The sequence below is a fragment of the Rhinoderma darwinii genome, chromosome 13 (assembly GCF_050947455.1).
Source record: "Rhinoderma darwinii isolate aRhiDar2 chromosome 13, aRhiDar2.hap1, whole genome shotgun sequence".
Lineage (NCBI taxonomy): Eukaryota > Metazoa > Chordata > Amphibia > Anura > Rhinodermatidae > Rhinoderma > Rhinoderma darwinii.
The window spans coordinates 65,462,732-65,474,842 of NC_134699.1; the positions used below are offsets into that span (position 1 = coordinate 65,462,732).

At 44.3% G+C, this 12,111-nt stretch overlaps 1 protein-coding gene and 1 long non-coding RNA gene across 2 annotated transcripts in view; both read right to left on the bottom strand.

Annotated features, from left to right (window-relative positions):
- LOC142666333 (uncharacterized) overlaps positions 1 to 11,756 on the bottom strand; it is a 173,976-nt gene extending 162,220 nt beyond the window's left edge. The window contains exon 1 of the long non-coding RNA XR_012851660.1: positions 11,670 to 11,756. This is a non-coding gene — a long non-coding RNA (uncharacterized LOC142666333). The remainder of the gene's footprint in view (positions 1 to 11,669) is intronic.
- The window catches only part of LOC142666330 (E3 ubiquitin/ISG15 ligase TRIM25-like), a 70,863-nt gene that overhangs the window by 58,576 nt on the left and 176 nt on the right, over positions 1 to 12,111 (bottom strand). The window contains exon 2 of the mRNA XM_075846335.1: positions 11,922 to 12,059. The gene's annotated coding sequence lies outside the window, so the exon portion shown is untranslated. The remainder of the gene's footprint in view (positions 1 to 11,921; positions 12,060 to 12,111) is intronic.

The window sequence follows — 12,111 nt, forward strand, 5'->3', positions numbered from 1 at the left end:
CCTCCAGAAGACCACCTCCTTATCTAGACCAGATCTCTAGACCACCCCTCCAGAAGACCACCTCCTTATCTAGACCAGATCTCTAGACCACCCCTCCAGAAGACCACCTCCTTATCTAGACCACCCCTCCAGAAGACCATGAGGTTTCACTGTATTATCTCTCTAAAGTGATTTTTTTTTAATGGTCTTTATACAGGTCATCGACCGCACCAATGTCACACAGGCAGTTAAATGACACTAGATTATAATTTGTATTTTAATATGAATTGTGATCTTTTGATCAAGGTCTGTGTATTTTATATATATAACATATTTAAATATGATTTGATCAAATATAGAGCGGCTGCAAGGGGAAAATAAAAAAAATAAAATTATGGAAAACTGACACATTATAGCGGGAACCTGATCTGATATGTGGCGGATCATCAAATATTCTGCATTATCAGATGGCTCTATATTAACATGCTTCTAATTTAGCCTTACTAAGTTTTTGTTAAATGGTTTGTCCAGGATTAGAGGAACATGTTTGCTTTAAGGAAACAGCGCCACACCTGTCTGTCGGTCATGTCTGGTAGTGCAGCTAAGCTCCATTAGAGTGAGAGGAGCTGAGCTGCAATACTACACACAACCTGTGGACAGGTGTGGCGCTGTTTTTGGAAGAAAGAAAACATGTTTTTCTAATCCTAAAATAACACTCAGGCCCTGTTCAGTTTTTTTGCAGGCAGAAAAATCGGCCTCAAAAGGGTTTCAGGAATTTTGAGCCAGATTTTCACCTGCCTGCACTTTCTTGCAGCGGTTTTTGCAGCTGCGGCCATTGAGCTCTGTGGAAAAAATAAATAAATACGCCATGAAAAACACTGCCTTCCCATTGATTTGAATGGGAGATCAGAGACAGAACTGTGGGATGGAAAAGCAGGTCGCCCCCCACGAGAAGCTAAAACCGTGGGTCGGGAAAACAAAAACAAAAAAACAGTATTTTCCTATTGAAATCAATGGGATGCAGTTTCAGGCGTTTTTTGGCGCCGATTCTGATGCGATTTCCGTGTCAAAATCAGCACCAAAAAAACCTCAGTGTGAACAGGGCCTTAAAATTGCAGATTATCGGTTGCCAGATTAAAGGAATTTGACTTCATATTTACTTTCTATTTCTTATAAAATATCTCATGCACTAAAATGGACAGAGGGGGAAATATCTATTGTATATAATTTTGTGCACATTAAAGATACGGAAGAGTTATGTTGTTTGGTTACTTTTGTGAACTCTTGTGGATATAAATGACCTTTTAGACACTTCTGCTCTGCATAGAACGTGTGAATATTCACGACAGAAACAATGTAAAAATAAAAGTGTTTACTTCAGTACTCGTGACTGATTTTATCATAGCCCCGCCCCGTGTTGTCCTATTGAATGCAATACAATAAGGATTTAAAGGAATTGTCCATATTTTTTTATAAGCTCTTTGGTTTGCAGGACGGGGCTGTCCCTCTACCCCGTGGTCCGATGCCTTCCGGTTTTATGTAAACAAAGTTTATTCCTTGGTTAACTTGGTCTTAAATTTCTGACTTTTTCAAGACCTTTGCTTGCCATCATGAACAAAAACATTCTCGTAGTTAGGCGATGAAGTCCGGCTTGCGACACACGAATGGCCTTTCCCTGAGTGGTTGTGAAAAACCTTGGATTTCTCTAGAACATCTGACGAGACAAGTGCAAACATAACATCTAGAAGCAGCGTGGCCGTCGTCTGCCTACATCCAACAGTAGAAAACTAGGACACTACATTTTAGCATCTCCCGTTTCTTAATTTCCCATTCAAAAGTTTAACGCCTCGTGCACACGACCATTGTGCCACCCGGGGCATTTGACTGCATCAGAGTGGCACCCGATAGTCTTCACGGACCCATTCACTTTAGGCCTCATGCCCACTTCCCTTATTTCCTTCAGGGTGCTAGCTGTTTTTTTGACGGCTAGCACCCTGACCCATTCATTTCAATGGGGCCATGCACACTTGTTTGAGACAGTCCCGTTCCGAAAAAAGTAGGGCATGTCCTACTTTTGTCCGAGATTCCATGACCGTGGGGCCCATACAAGTCAATGGCTCCGTTAAAAAAAAAAACTGAAGGCACACGTAAAGGAATCCCTGTGCCGTCCGTGTGTGACGGAGCCATTGCCTAGCAACAGCCGGGCACACAGAAGTACAGGAGAGCAGCCTCTTCTCTATCCAGCTCTCATCGGCAGCCTCTTCTCTCTATCAGTGCTGGATAGAGGGAAGGGGCAGCCCTTTCGGGCAGAGCATCTGTATCGATACAAAGAAAAAGCTGTTCATACGTACCCCGGCCTTTGTCTTGTTGATGCGTCCCTCTTGAAATCCAGTCCGACCTCCCTGGATGACGCGGCAGTCCATGTGACCGCTGCAGCCTGTGATTGGCTGCAGCGGTCACATGGGATGAAACTTCATCCCAGGAGACCGGACTGGAGGAAGAAGCAGGGAGTTCTGGGTAAATATGAACTTATTTTTTTCCCCCAGAGTTGGGGGTTTTGTAGGAAACATTGGGAAATCTATATGATGAAAAATGCGCATGGTACTCACTGTTCAGCGGTAGTCACTGTCCAGGGTGCTGAAAGATGGAAACATGGAAGTGTACATGGAGTACACACGGGAACCACACTGATCGAATCGCGGACACGGATCCGTGAAAAACGGTGATGGAAATGTGCATGAGGCCTTAGCGGGTGAATCGGGTTAGTGAAAAATGATCAGAGGAAAGATAAAACATGTTCTATCTTTCCTCGGATCACTGATGGGACTCGGCCGGCGCACACTGTCGCTTTTATGAGCCGTAACTTTCACCACCAGGGCAGTTTTCGGCCTTTATTTTCCCTTTTTTGGAGCAGTGTGCATTTGATTTTAAGCACTTTTTTTTATTGTTCCAAACTGGGGCCGATGTCTTTTTAATGTTGTGGGGTTTGAATAGAGAAAAAGGGGCCGAAATAGGAAATTATTTTCATCTGGTATATGCCAAATCTCTGTACATTTTCGAACGTATGACATCACCACAGCGTCAAGAACAAAGACTTCATATAAGAAGTATCTCCCTCTTATACGCGGCCTCTGAACATGGGGTAAAATCATCCAGGGGAAAAAAAAAACAAAATTTAAAAAAATGTGGTGAAGCGGCAAGAGAAGATAGGGTCAGGGTGGAGCGGATACTAGGCTAGATTCAGACGAGCGTTGCAAATCTCTGGCGTGAAAAACGTTTTTCACGTCCGAGGTGCATCCGTGCTGTCCCCCTGTGGGACGTGTTATCACACATCCCACCATAGACTAGAGTCTATGGTGGGATGTCTGAAGCGCAACAGAACACGTCCTATTGTTTAATGGACCCTTCACACGGACCGTTATAACGGCCGTGTGAACAGCCCCATTGAATTACATAGTTCCATGTAACAGCCGTGGTTTTAACGGCCATCACACGGACGTAAGCAACGCTCACGAGAAGGCCTTATGGGTAATTCTGGTATGTTTGGAGTAAAGGCTTCTTTACAAATTCAGATTTCTGCTTATAATGAGCGCCGATCACCAATATAAAAAGTCAATCGCCGCTTGTTTAAAATGCAAATTGTATGGGGACGAACATTTGTTAATATGGTTGTTCGGTCCCCGTACACTTTTCATATTATATTTGCATCACATCCCCTTGTTTACATGGGAGAAGAAATGGGAACGAGTGTTCTGTCTAACGCTTGTTTAACCGATTATCGGCCCATCTAAGGCTATGTTCACACGGAGTATTTTGCAGGAGGAATATCGGCCTCAAAATTCAGTTTGGAAGTTTGAGGCAGATTTTCGCGGAGTTTTTCGCCATTGAGCGCCGCGGGCATAAAATACCGCGAAATACGCTTTCTCTGCCTCCCATTGAAGTCAATGGGAGGTCAGAGGCGGAAACGCCCGAAGATAGGGCATGTCGCTTTTTTCCCGCGAGGCAGTTTTACTGCTCGCGGGAAAAAGCCGCCGACGCCTCCTATTGAAATCAATGAGGCATTTTCGGGCCGTTTGACGAGTTTTGAGACGCGGTTTCCGCGTAAAAAAAACCTCATCAAAATACTCCGTGTGAACATAGCCTAAATGGGCCTTCACGCACAATTTACCCCTGACACCCATCTTTTTCCTCATTTTATTTCACATAGGGCAAAGAGTAGCAGGGAATACATAATCTTTGTATTCCCTGTATGTCTGCACATACAGATCACAGATAAAAGGGATAACGATAACCCATCAGGTCATTGTTACCAGTAATCTTTATACAGGAACATGCAGAGGAGACACAGATTGTCATCCCTGCATGCCCTCAACCTCACTCTACAAAAAGGAGAGGGAGTTTTTAGCAATATGGAATACAGAACGCAACTCAGGAACCGTGCCATTAATTTATGTGAGACAGGTAGGAAGGGGTTAAGCAAGGTTCTCATCAACAGTTAGATCGGAGGTCTTCCACTGGTGGCTCGAGACTACAACTCCCAGGTTGGGAGTAGTAGCTCTGCAACAGCTGCAAGTGAAAGGGTGGAGAGCTGGGATTTAGACGCTACAAGTTGAACCATAAAACAATCATTTTATGTGTCGTGTGTCCCTGAAGAGAAATTGACAGCCGCAACTTTTTTATTTCAGAAAATAGTGAACTCCGTAATAGCTCATCACTTTCCGTATACATGAGATGAGCAACGCCTGTCGCGGTTCAGCTTTCAGAATGATTCACCGCCTTGGTCCACTCAATTGCTTTTTCAAGAGGCTTCAATGAGATTGACAATTTTACAGCTGTTTACAAAAAGGCAAAAATAATGATTTGCAAAAAAAAAAAATATATATTTATGAAGAGACGCGGCTTTGTTGGATGTCGGAAATGGACTCCTGCTTCTGCTAAATCGTTCCTCAGCTTTGCAATCAGAAGAAGTTGTTACAAATAATTTTCCTTTTGAAATGAATTTGTTTTTTGGGAAGGTCATTTTTTACAATTTATGCATACACTTTACCACCTGTCAAATGGGATTTTTTTTAGGTGTAAATATTAATACTTTGCTTGATTATAAGGCCAGAATGGTTTTATGGGACCCACACCATGGTAATCTTTGAAAATATTCCCAATGTGGACCCTTTTAGGTGAGATGACCGATTCCGCTTTGGTTGAATACGCCTTAGAGAGTACCTGCATGAAAACCACATTATTAAATCTACCCACCATACAGCACATTGCTCTTGGTTAGGCAACAAATCTGGCATACGGAAATACACAACCAACGCCGGGAGCCACCTAACGTAGGACAACCATAAGAGTTCCTGGGAAAGGGACTAAACCAGATTTCAGTTTCATACATACGCATTTTCCATATTTGAGGAATATTCTACTCTAGAAGGATTGCTACCTCTATAATACGCCGCTGTACGGGGGTAAGCATATGGAAAGGGTATGAAACCCTAGGGACTCAAGTTTGGAAGGTGTCCTCCTTAAGGACAGGAAAGGAACCAGCTTGAATTAACATAAAAGGGAAGGTCCTTGGGGAAAAAAAAATTCTTTATTAAATTGGAATTTTTAACCCCCACCTTGATATACATCAAGGGTGTTTGGTAGTCCAGTCACCTTGACATAATGCACAGCCGTATTCCCACTACAACTGCTGGGATTATGTAGCTCATTTAGTACCTCAATCAAACCGGATGGTGGGTGGACCCCTCTTGTACCTATGCCTTGGTGACAGGACTTCCAAGTTTGGCATCACTATAGAGACAGTATGTGACCTGACCAAAAAAAAAAGGTCACAACACGCAACATGCTACTCCAGAACGTTACTTATTATTTCCAGAACTCCAAGATGGAGGGAAGGGGACAGGACATTTTTTGTGGGCATGAAGCTCAAAAATAGCTTTGAACTGGAGTATACTCTCGAGAGTAAGGGTATGTTCACATGCTTAAACAAAATCTGAAAATACGGAGCGGTTTTCAAGGGAAAGACAGCTCCTGATTTTCAGACGGTTTTTTACGGCCATTTTTGGAGCGTTTTTTCAATAGAGAAAATGAAAAATGGCTCCAAAAACAGCTCAAGGAGTGACAATGCACTTAATCGCGGGCGTTTTTTTTACAATGAGTCGTAAAAAAAAAACGTACCATCGGAACAGGATGCCGTATTTCCCATTGAAATCAATTGGCAGATGTTTGTAGGCATTCTGCTTCCATTTTTTCAGGCGTTAACTCCCTGAAACACGCCTGAAAACACTACGTGTGCACATACCCTCAGAGTATACTGCCTTATGTAGGCACTGGGCTGGACTTGGTTACAAAAAGAGGAATATTGGGATTCCCCTTAGTCATGTGATTTAAAAAAAAACAAAACAAAAAAACACTGGTTTGTACCAAGACTGTGGGACATGTTCTAAGTTAACAGGTCAATTACGCAACTTTAGAAGTTTCATTTTCACATTTCACTGCTAGATCCCCGGGAGGGCCATGGCGTTCAGAAATAGGAGAGAAAAACTCAACTGCTCCATCTGCTTGACCACTTATAAAGACCCCGTAACAATGAAAGGGTCTCAACTTCTGCCTTCAATGTTTAGAAGTATTCCGAGTACCCAGAAAGCCAACATCCATACTTGCCCCAAGTGCAGAGAGAAGCTTGAGGAGCAGCCGGCATTGAGAAGAATCACACTATGCAACATAGCCGAGTGCTTCCAGTCCAGCCTGACAGAACAGGAGGAGAATGGGATCTTCTGCTCTTACTGCATTAAATTCCCTGTACCTGCCGTTAAATTCTGTATACATTGTGAAGCTTCTCTGTGCGTAGCTTCTCCGTACTCTGAGGATCATCTCAAGGTCCACAGTAAGTCTGAGGAACATTTCTTTGCTGAACCTAGGACTTTCTTGGACAGAGAGTGCCCGGTCCACAAGAAAATCCTCAAGTATTATTGCTCAGAAGACAGTCTGCATATGTGTCTTATGCAGGTTGGATGAAGAACATGTCGGCCAAAATACAGAGCTAATAAATATTGCCTACAAAAAGAAGATTGAGGAGCTGAGAAGCCTTCAGGACAAACTGACCTCGAGAAAAGCGGGCACTGAAAATAGTCTACAGGCGCTTCACCGAAGCAAAAAAGAAGTTCGAAAGAAGTCGGTAGATGGAAAAGCAGATGCGTGCGCTCTTTAAAGACATGATAAAACAGTTGAAGGTCTTGGAAAACAAGATTTCGACCGAGTTCTGCAGGTACAAAACCAATATCTTACTGACCATCTCTGAAGATCCAGGAGCTGGAGACCAGGAAGGAGACGCTGTCCAGTAAGGAGGACGACACAAAGCTGCTGTACGAGATCACCGATCCACTCAACTTCTTTAAAGAATGGAAAGCGAACAGTGCGACATTTCAGGACGCAGAGGATCCAACGCTACATAATAATGTCCATCATATCGGTGACTCGTTCGAGGCTCTGATCTCAGAGATTCTACGCATTGGGTTACCGAAAATTTTTAATGGCTTGAAGAAAACGATCTGTGTGCCCTCAGATATATCTCTGGACTTGAATACGACCAGCAACGACTTAGAGATATCAGATGACCTTAAACTTGTGTCCAGGTCCACAGTCAACCAGAACCGGCCCGAAACACCAGAGAGATTCCAATGCTTTCAGGTTACAAGCTGCAATGTTTTTCCTTCCGGAATTCATTTTTGGGACATACAGACCAGTGAGTCAGGGTTCTGGATGGCAGGAGTAGGTTATCCTAGTATAGACAGAAAGGATAACCAGCCATGTATTGGAAATAACGAGAAGTCGCGGAGCTTCTGCAGCTATAATGGACAATATTCGGTGAGGCACAACACCATTATAACGCACTTACAGCCGGTGACCTCTGCTAGGCGGAGAATATTTCTTCAATACGATGCTGGCCGGCTGTCCTTTTATGAGCTGTGTGACCAATTTAAGCCTCTACACACATTTAATGCCACCTTTACCCAGCCCCTTTATGCGGCCTTCTGGGTGTGGGATGGTTGGGTGAGAATCAGGAACAAAAACTAAACCTCATATACGCCAGTAGGTGTACGCAATATGTTAATCACTGCTTAACCGGTTCAGGACCGCCCATTGTATATTTACGGCGAGCGGTCCTGGTTCTTATGGGGGATTCACACGAACGTGTATTCGGTCCGTGCGGGCCGCGTGGTTTTCACGCGCCACGCACAGACCAATACAAGTCTATGGGCCAGTACAGACAGTCCGTGCTTTTTGCGCAGCGTTTGACAGCTGCGCAAAAAGCGCAACATGTTCAATATCTCCGCGTATTTCGCGCATCACGCACCCATTGAAGTCAATGGGTGCGTGAAAACCACGCAGGTCGCACGGAAGCACTTCCGTGCGAACCGACTGAAACAGCGCACCAGCTGTCAAAAGGATGAATGTAACCATAAAAGCACCACATGCTTTTCTGTTTCCAAACATCCAAATGGAGTGTCTTTGAGATGAGCGAACCCGGACAATCGAACCGAACTTCACCGGGTTCGGCCGAACTCGTTTTGGCCGAACCCGGCAAAAAAATTTCCGGTACGCGACGTCAGGAGATAGTCACTGTCCAGGGTGCTGAAAGAGTTAAACTGTTTCAGCACCATGGACAGTGACTACCGATCCCAATAAACATGAACCTGTAAAAAAAAAAAAAACGAAGTTCTGACTTACCGATAACTCCCGGCTTCTTCCTCCAGTCTGACCTCCCGGGATAACAATTCAGTCCAAGTGACAGCTCCAGCCAATCACAGGCCAAGCACAGGCTGCAGCGGTCACATGGACTGTCGCGTCATCCAGGGAGGTGGGGCCCGATGTCAAGAGAGGCGCGTCACCAAGGACGCGTCACCAAGGCAACGGCCGGGAAGTTCTCGGTAAGTACGAACTTTTTCTTTTTTTTTAACAGGTTTCTCAATATTGTGTTCGGCATTCACTGTCGAGGGTGCTGAAAGAGTTACTGCCGATCAGTTAGCTCTTTCAGCACCTTGGACAGTGACGGGCGTCGACTAGCCTCATCTCTATGATGGCGGCTGTGCGAAAATCACGCAGCCGCGCATCATACACGGATGACACACGCAGCTGTCAAGTGGTTTTTGCGCGCGCAAAAACGCAACGTTCGTCTGAATCTGCCCTTATAGCGCATTTCTGTAGTCTCTGGTTTAATGCACAGTGCGCTCAATGAGCGTTTTGTATCACAAGATCGCCGGATGCCTGTAGTGGGAGACCCAGCCTAACACCAAGGCCTCATGCACTTTACCGTATTTTTGTGGGCGCAATTTATCTGCATTTTTTGCAGACCCATTCTTTTCTACGGCCCCATGCACACAACCGTGATTTACACGGATCAGTGCGGGGTCCGCAAAAACTCAAGTCATTTTACGGTCCAGATTTACCAAAACTGGTGAATTGTTGTGGTTCCGTGAGTCCAGATCACACACAAATGCACAAAAAGTTTTTTTTGTGGTCTGACGGACCCGTGGTTTTGCGAACCGCAAAACCAATCCGGTTGTGTGCATAAGCCCTAACAGGAATAATTTCCCCTGTAAATGCTGTGAAAAAGATGAAAATAGTCCCCCAATGGTATTTTATAACCTTTGAGGGACAGACCATAAAAAAAAAAAAAAAAAAAAAAAAAAGACACAAAATTATACCCTATTATACTTAAATAGACATGGAACTTATCAAAATTTACGGTGGACAATGAAGATTGTGAATGAAAAGTGTATTTTAGGCTATATTACCAGAATAAATGAGCGAAAAAAAAATAAAAACATTTTTAAAGTTTTTAAAAAAATTATAAGCCTAAGAATTCTGAAAATGCAAAAAGTCGTGTATAAAAGTGATAGGAAAATAAAGCTGCATTGTTTACAGAAACACATTACAAGCCCCATGCACATGACCGTAAAAAAAAACTCCGTAATTGCGGACCACAGTACGGTCCGCAATTACGGACCCACTCGGTTATACTGGCCGCGGACACCGTGCTGTGCCGGGAATTACAGATCATGTCCTACTTTGATTTTTACGGCACTAAAATGTGTCCCGCGGCCACCGGTGGCCGGCCGTGCTCGCAATCGTGGGCTGTGATGACGGGCACTCCGTGTGTATGAGGCCTTACAAATGAAAACTTTATAGCCGTTTAACTTGGGACGGCTCAAAATAGTCTGGTCCTGAACAGGTTTTAAAGGGGTTCTCCGGGAATTTAACAAACATCTGTTGACACTAAACTGAAACTTCCAAGGGAGACCCCGGATTATCAGCCATGCGGCGATACCAGGGATAAATTACTTTAAAGGAAGTTCCTATTAGAGATGCACGATGCTTCGAAACTTGATACTATTTAGAGACCGTTCAATACCGTTATTTTGTGTATTTCGATACTAAGCCGTGTAATACAGCCATTGCCCCGCTCCTGACAAGTGTGCGCGCGGTCAGCATGGTGTGATGCGGCTGGCACTGCACTAATGAGCGGCGGCACTGAAGACCGAACATGGCGGCCGCACAGCCTAGTCTAGCAACACATGAATGTATGAGAGCGGGGCTGCAGCTGTGTAATCCAGCCATTGCCCCGCTCCTGACAAGTGTGCGCGCGGTCAATATAGGATGTGCAAAACACACCCCATGTTCTGTCTTCGGTGCCTGTGCTCGTTAGTGCAGCGTCGGCCGCATCACCTCATGCTGACCATGCACACTTATTGTCAGGAGCAGGGCAATGGCTGTATAACACACAGCCGCAGCCCCGTTTTAACAGCAGAGATCAGAGAAACCCAATTTCCACCTCTATTCCCCTGAATGCTGTGATCAAAGCGGAACAGCATTATTCAAGGGGAAAATGAGAAGGGAAGGGTGCCCCTTGGATCGCATCACAGGGAATCCCTGTGACACTATCGAGGGACATACCATATATAGGCAGAAAGCCCAGGGTCCATTGAAGGACTCCAGGGCTGCGTGACCATATTTCCGGTTGTCAGGATATACTGAGGTCTGCCTTAACAACTGCCTGTGTACTATCAGCGTATAGATATATACCGGTACATTACTATCAGCGTATAGAGTTACTATTAATGTGCGGCACATGTAGGTTCAAAAATCACACCACATACCTCACATCAGAAAATGGAAGAACTGATTATTTTTTATATTATTATTGCTGCAAAAGTATCGTTTTGGTATGGAGTATCACAATACTACACGAAGTATCGGTATCCAAGTACAACTTCCGGTATCGTGACCGACTTAGTTCCGATTACAAACGTTTGTACTGGTTCAAGAAAAAAAAAAAACAATAGCCCAAATGACTTGCCCAACAAATACCAGACATGGGCCAGGAACGGCCCGACTTCCCCTATTGGGTCCAGTAATTACTGTGGTGGAGGGCGTACGCGGAGACTCGGGTCAATGTGTACGGGATCAAAAAAAGAATCATTTTTAAGCCAAAACAATGTCTAGAGATGGTTTATACGGATGGAGCAGAGTTGTTTTCGTCATTTCTCTCTTTCTGGCTGCATATGTATCGTGAGAACTCAGTAGACAGTTCTATGTAAAATCACAGGACACACTCAGCTCTGCTACAGCTGTACCGTAGAACAACAACAACCAGCGTCATTTTGAGTAAATCAGTAACATTTTTGTACCTTGAATCCAGGATAGTTCTGACATGCGTGATTTTTTTTCCGTCGTGCACAATGCCCCGTCCAATAATCGAGCGTCTATCAAGTGCCACCAATGCCAGTTTAATGGAATTTTGCTGTAGAACTTTTATCAGTGACCGATATAGGGGCGTGGTCATTTTATGCCACACCCACAAAGACAATACATGTGTGTGCTCATTGTATACAGGACACCTGGTGTATCGGAGGTGTAATTATCACAGTGAAAAAAACTACCTTGTAACGTTGCGCAAGTCCCAGCGCTTCAGATCTGATCAGCGAAGAACGTCCCATAGTGGTTTATCCAGATTCTTCATCTGGCTCTGGAAAAGCTGGATGGCGGCCATTACAGCTCCCACAATGGCTTAGTGCTGCCTAGTTATATATGAATTTAGAAGCGGGAAAATAACTATAGTGAATAGCTACT